General features: G+C 38.9%; 1 long non-coding RNA gene across 1 annotated transcript; it reads left to right on the forward strand.

Annotated features, from left to right (window-relative positions):
• The first annotated feature begins 1,229 nt into the window (after positions 1-1,229).
• Positions 1,230-2,662, forward strand: LOC118455464 (uncharacterized). The gene is made up of 3 exons (XR_004844151.2): positions 1,230-1,417; positions 1,525-1,631; positions 1,938-2,662. It is a non-coding gene; the product is annotated as an uncharacterized LOC118455464 (long non-coding RNA).
• Positions 2,663-6,902: the final 4,240 nt, after the last annotated feature.

A 6,902-nucleotide genomic window follows, 5' to 3' on the forward strand; every position in this document is an offset into this window, starting at 1 on the left:
AAATCTGATGGCACTTTTCGACATTCATAATATGATTACACTTTACAAGATTCCCAACACTACTATTTAAATGCAGCCTCAAACCAGCTTTATCTGTTTATCTGCCTTAAGAATGGCTTCTTGACATCATCCCTTCCAGGCCCTGGTTCATTCTTTGCTGGATTGTTTTCCCTGTTTCTTTAGGACATGACATGCACATACTTGTCATTTGCTGTAAATAGCAGATGTAGCACATAATGCTGTAGATGTGCCAGCACAGTTTGACAGCAACAGAGCTGTGAGGTAGATGGATATATATATAGAGAAAATGTTTATATGAAGAGAAAAACAATACTTTTGCCTTAGCAAGACTTGCTTCAAGTAACCACTGCATGTCTGTGTTTGCAGTAGCAAAAAGGTATATTTTAAGCTGATGATAGAGTGATTGATATCCATGAATTCTGAAAGTTGTATATTATTGTTTTTATGAATTATTGGCAATTCTGTAAGTTTTGATAAATTTTTCTACATCACACTGCATTTAATCATTAGTTATTATTAATCTCTGGCTTTCTTACACAGTGTGGTTTTGTTCTGTCTTCTTCCCTTCACCCCCAACTGTTGTGGCAGATGGCTGCACCTCCCTGAGCCTTGTTCTGCCAGAGGTTTCTTCCTGTTAAAATAGAGTTTTACCTTCCCATCGTCGTCAAGTACTTGCTCTTAATGTTTTGTTTGATTAGTGGAGTCTTTTTGTAGGGTTCTAAAAACACCATCTACAAAATCTGTGGACAATAAATGCTGACGTTTCTTTTTGGTAAAAAAGAAACGTCAGCATTTACTGAAATGTGTGTGTGTGTGAGTGTTTGTCATGTTTCCAGCTTAAAAGAAGACCCATGCTGCTACACAAGCTTAGAAACTTGTATTCGGTGGGGAAATTCCACTACGGGCTGCAACAGTAATTGGATGCAGCTTGACAGTCAGGGCGACTTCGCCTCAGTCTCCTGCCCGCTTATAAGCGGTGAAACACGATTGGTTCTTGTTTGAAGCGACGGTGAAATATGAAAATATGGCAAAAATATTTAATTATGCCTGCAGATTATTTAATAATATATAAGAAAATTACGTCAGAACTTCCGAGCGCTTTGGGCGTGGCATGCCCGAAACTGTCATTGGCTGCCTAATATAAACCCTTTGCATGCCTCTCCCTCTAAAATCCTTCGCTATAGAGCACACTGAAGGTTTGTGTACAGTTAACAATATGTATCAGCTGTGTAATGGACGACCGTCCTCGGCCCTCATCGTAGCCACCTCGGAAATCAAATCACCGGTGTTCTCTAGCAATCCATCTTCAATATCCGTTACGATAACGTCTCTAGATTGTGCATAAAGATGACGAGCCGGTATCAATGGCAGGAGAGAGCTACAGCGTCACCGTCAGGTGAGATCATGGCAGGATTAACAAGTTAAAGATCCCTGGGGAAAATTTTTTGGTGGACCCTAGGCAATTTGTTTAGACTACCAATCTCTTTCTCTTTCTGATTACAGCAACCTGGCGTTTTCATTCAGATCCATCGAAAGTTTCAGGTCATATATCTCTGCGACTGTGAAGTGATGAAGGCAACCTCCGGAGCAGCTTGCAGTCAACTTCACAAGTTAACTACAATGTTTTCATACTGAACTGGTTGATCAGAAATGTCAGTTTTCATAAAAGTTGGACATTCCTTTTTTGTTTTGTCCCTTTTTAAGCTATTCTCTCTCATGCCTGTTTCATCCATCTTGGAAGTTTTGTGTGTGTATTTCTAAATTTACATATATGTATACATAGGCCTATAGATATACATACACGATACACACACACACACACACACACACACACCAACAGTTTTTTTTGGATGAGCTATTGCCGGATGAGCTATAGTGGGATATTTACCTTTTTATTTTTATTTTATTTTTTGCAGTATGCCATCAAAAGCGATCCCATGGCGCCCTCACCTGCCCACATCACTCGCGAGGCAAACCGGCAGCGCAGGTAGCCACCCAGCACATTCCTCGTCATGCATTGTTCTCATATTTGCCGCGGGTCCGGCTTCTGGACTTTAGTCTGGACTGTAGTCCGCTCCAGGAGTGTGACTTGGGTATCTAAAACTACAACCAGAGAGGTCCTCCTTCACTACAAACGCAGACCTTGACTTCCAGTGAGAATGAATGACTGCTACATACGACGGCTGCTTAATTACATAAGAGAAGAGGAAGGGGGGCAAGGAGTGAAGAACGGATATAACATAAAGAAATAACATGTCATTCTGTTCTGGTCGAATTTAGCCGTAGAAAAAGCAGTATCACTGAATGGGACACCCTGATGGAGGGACAGCGGCCCACAAGAACACGGTATGGACGAGTGAACCTGTAGGATCGAGAGAAATTAGAAAATGAGATTTAGATAATGAATAGACGTAGCAGAAGAAGGGCTGGGATAAATTAATTCAGAGAGAGGAGGGCACTCGGGAAGGTGTAGCTAAGGGATCTCTGCACTCAAAAAAACAATTCATTGGATGAAAGTAATTTTATCTTGCCACTTATATTCCATCTAAACAAATCATGTTATATTAATCCATCTTGATTGTGTTGTGTCAACACAATATATGTGTGTAGGTTTAACATAATATTAACATTAACATTCAATTAATTTGACTTTTGTTCAATCAACATGTTTGCACCACGTTAGTCTAATTAAATTTATTTAAATCCATCTTATATTGTTTAAACACTTTGGCACATCAAACATCAGTCTTGTTACATGAACTAGTAAAATATTTGTTTGTTACACCAATGATAATCTTGTTGAATGAATGAAATGTAACTTATGTCTGTAGTACATGTTGTATTCATATTAAGTAATGTTCAACAACAAAAAAAAATCAATGGATTTACAGCAACTTCCAATCCACCCATCTTCTTATCTTTATCTGGGCTGCGGAAGTGATAGGGCAAGAGGGACAGGGTACATCCTGGACAGGTCGCCAGTGGCGGGTAGGTGACACTCTAACTTCCGTGTCGCTTGGCTGGCTGGTTGTTATGAGAGAATAACTTAAAAATACAATAACTTATATAATATACGCATATTATAACTTATTTCCCCCACTACTTTTCTCCCTGAAATGGATGTATTGCTTCTTTAGAATTTAATTACCCACTTCCCGCATACAGCTGGCCACCAGGAAGGCAACAATGCAATGCCGACAGATCTAACAAGCGGCTGATTGTAGCTGCCGAGGTTGGTGGTTCGATCTCTGCCTGCTCCAGTCTGGATGCCACGTGTCCAGGATCCCACGTGTCTGAATGTTAAATAGAGAAGCACTTATGAATAGAAAAAAGTCTTTGTAAGGGTGAATGTGGCATGTTTTATATAGCACTTTGAGTGCAGGTAGGGTAGTAATAACCATGTAAGACCCAGTCCATAACAAGTAAAATGAAGGGAAAAAGTATAATATAATAATATAAAAGTCCTCTGTGAACCAAAACGCACTCTCTTGTTGTCTCTTGTTAACTGTTTTTAAATTTTACTAATTCAGGAAGTAGATTCTTCTTTTTCAAGGAACCAATAAATGCTTCTTTTTTATTTATTTATTAATTATCATTTCTAGCTTCTAACACATCTACTGTACTTCTTGGAGGGTGCAGGAGAGCAAGAGCAAGAGAAAGAGATGCCTTGCAGAAATCGCGGAATGGAGGGGACATTATTGGGAATTATCACTGTTTAAACCAGAGGTTTCACACCCTGTGACAAGTGTGCATCCAGGTGGCCGGTACCACAGAAAGCGAATGCTAAAGTGTTTTCTGCCATTTATACTCATGATCTATACTGATACCTCTGACCTGGTATCGATCAGTGACTGTAAAACAGTTTAGATATCCTGTAGCCTAATAATAATCAACACGTTCTCACTCCCGAGGCATAATATTTTACGCTAGGTGAAATCATCAACATGTTACGCTTCCGGGCATCCAACACGTTCCTAAATGACGAGATCAGAAAAATGAGGAAACATGAGAACCGTTTGGAATCAGTCTACACATATTCGTTAATTTTCCTCAGCTCGCTTAAGTCTGATCCTAACAGCCATAATAACACAATTATGTATATATGATTGTAGTTTGTAGTTTTTATTTAGTTCTTATGCTGCGACAAGCGTTGTTTTGGTAAGTACGACTGTCGATCCAAATAACATCTGTAACATTAGATAAACTGATATTACTATAAAATGATATCCTGTTATTCCGGTTAAATTGTGATGGTATCTTAGGCTGATGCGTTTGGCATAAGCATTATAAGAACATTGAATAATGTGCTGAGTTAGTAGTAGTAGTAGTATTAACTCAAAGTTCTTCCCAGAGTTTATTCTCCCTGTTTGTTAAAATAACGCTGTACTCTATTACAGAAGACTTTAATTGTTATTGTCAAATGTCATACAAAGTAAATATATTAGATTTTAACTTTTTGATTTTGTTTACCCCATGTACTGTATTACAACCGCTACTAGTACTACTACTAAAACTAAAGTAGTATGAATAATGATAATAATGTATTTTTTCATAGTTTCTTACCTTGTTTCGACTGTGCCTAGAAAGGGTTTGGTCCGATAATAAATACAGTGATACAAGGATACACAGTTGCCCTTTTTATCTTAATTTCTTGTCTGTTTATATTTATTCAAATTCATCAGAAAAAAATCTGATATGGAAAACAAAAATGAATGTTTACTCCAGTTATACATTACAATTTTTTTCTGATTAAGCACATTTTTGTAACTATTGGCTATTTTTGCAAAACTCTAGACACAAATAAGAAAACTCTTCACCCAATCAGCAAAACATTGTAGTTTTCTTGTAAAAGTGAATAACCCTTGCTTAACTCTCCACACCTTTGTAAAAATGGTATTTTCGTATCCAACAGTTAACTCAAGCCATCACATTAATAAGCACACAATGCACTAACTACACACTGATGGTTTGAATGAAAAACACATCTGGCTTTTGCTTTCTCTGTGCACAAGTCATGTCAGATTGAGGTCATACTTTTGTCATAGGTCCATAAGCATAGACGGATCCAAACTTCAAGTACTGGTGTTTAGTCAAACACATCAAAACAAACACAAGTGTTTATTTCAAGTCAAAACAAAATAGTAATTTCACTGAGGAAAAAAAAGAAATCAATCTACATCGCGTCGTCTCTGGCCACAAAATTTCATCTACATCACATGCAATGTCCTCTAGTCCAAGGCACTGGGGAAAATATCTACTGGAATTTTACATCTATGGTATTGTTGTGTTTCTCATTAGCATACGGCAGTGCTACAAGTCTTAGTGCAAAGTGACTGTACTAACCGATTCTCATTTCGAAATGTCCTTATGATGCTTGCTACAGTGTAGCGGCTTGAGTTAGGCTGAACCCGCTGGCCAGCTTCCCACAGGGTCATTCCATGGTTGATTACATGGTCCACTATTGTAGCTCTGATGTCATCAGTAATTATATTTCTTACTCTTCTTATCCTTCCTCCTCCCCCTCCTCGTCCTCCTCTTGCTTCTCCTTGTCCTCTTCCTCTAACTTCATCTCCTTGTCCTTTTCGTCCTCTTCGTCCTACTTCTTCACCTCCGCGTCCTCTTCCTCAGCCTCCTCTAATTCTCACTCTTCTTGCTCCCTCCATTGTACACATGGACAGCTTACCTGTAGCTCAGCGGTCCCCAACCTTTTTTGCGCCACGGACCGGTTTATGCCCGACAATATTTTCACGGACCGGCCTTTAAGGTGTCGCGGAAAAATACAACCAAATAAAACTAGTAACGGTACCGAAAAAAAAGAAGATTTATTCATAACACACGTGAAAAGACCCAGGAAGACATAGTTAAAGCTAAAAACGATAACAAAATAACGCTGAAAACCGATAAAAACCCTGAAAACCATACATTTCACACCTGAGCCTCAACTCTCGCTGCCCGGTACCGGTCCGAGGCCCGGGGTTGGGGACCGCTGCTGTAGCTTATTTATAGTGCTTAGGCTGATTGCAAAGTGAACTACTTATCTAACACAGTTTTCACATGTGACAGTGTGCCAGACAATTGGCAAAATAGTGTACATAATAGCCATAAATGTGTATAGTTTTGCTAGGAATGTGTTGATCATTTGGAAATTGAGTGTAAAGCAGTGAGTTGTGTTTACAGTTCTTCAAAAAGAGTGCGGTGCAGTGGATTGTGGATAGCCACAATTTTGCAAGGTGTGTGTTACAACATGGCAAACTTAGTGCAAAGCAGTGTTTGTGCTTTTAGTTTTGCAAAGTCAGTGAGTTGTTTTGCTATAAGTATTAATATTTTTCGAAATTGTACTATAAGAATCACAGTTAGGGTTTAAGCATTCAGAAAAAACTGTAAATGATGAATGGTATTTCTTTTAAAGTCACTACATGATATTTCCTGCTTTTGAAAGCTGTATTGTAGTAGTATTAATTAAAAAGATTAATGCATTGACATGTGTCCGATGTGTGTCGCCTTAAAGTCTTCTCCAGATGAGCCCCGATCAAGTCCTCACACCGATCAAGTGGAGCTGGACAACTTGTTTTACCAGTGCTTGACTCGACAGCGTCGCCTCATGGAAATTGACATAAACATCGATCTACCAGCCAGGCGACGATAAAGTTTCAGAACCTGAGAATTCAGGTAGCAGAGTATACCTGGAGCTGCAGTTTTGTTTCAGGTCAGATGGACTGTTGGAGAAAAGGAGTTTGCAAATCTCGAAGCTGAAAAAATAATGAATACAGGGAACGTGTGAAGTGTCTTGTTTGTATACATATGTGCATATACATTATGCACACACACACACACACACACACACACACACACTTATTTGGACTCGTATGTGTATTCTGCTG

The sequence above is a fragment of the Neolamprologus brichardi genome, unplaced genomic scaffold, assembly GCF_056152115.1.
Source record: "Neolamprologus brichardi isolate AB-2024 unplaced genomic scaffold, ASM5615211v1 NODE_ptg000031l+_length_7269946_cov_1, whole genome shotgun sequence".
Classification (NCBI taxonomy): Eukaryota; Metazoa; Chordata; class Actinopteri; order Cichliformes; family Cichlidae; genus Neolamprologus; species Neolamprologus brichardi.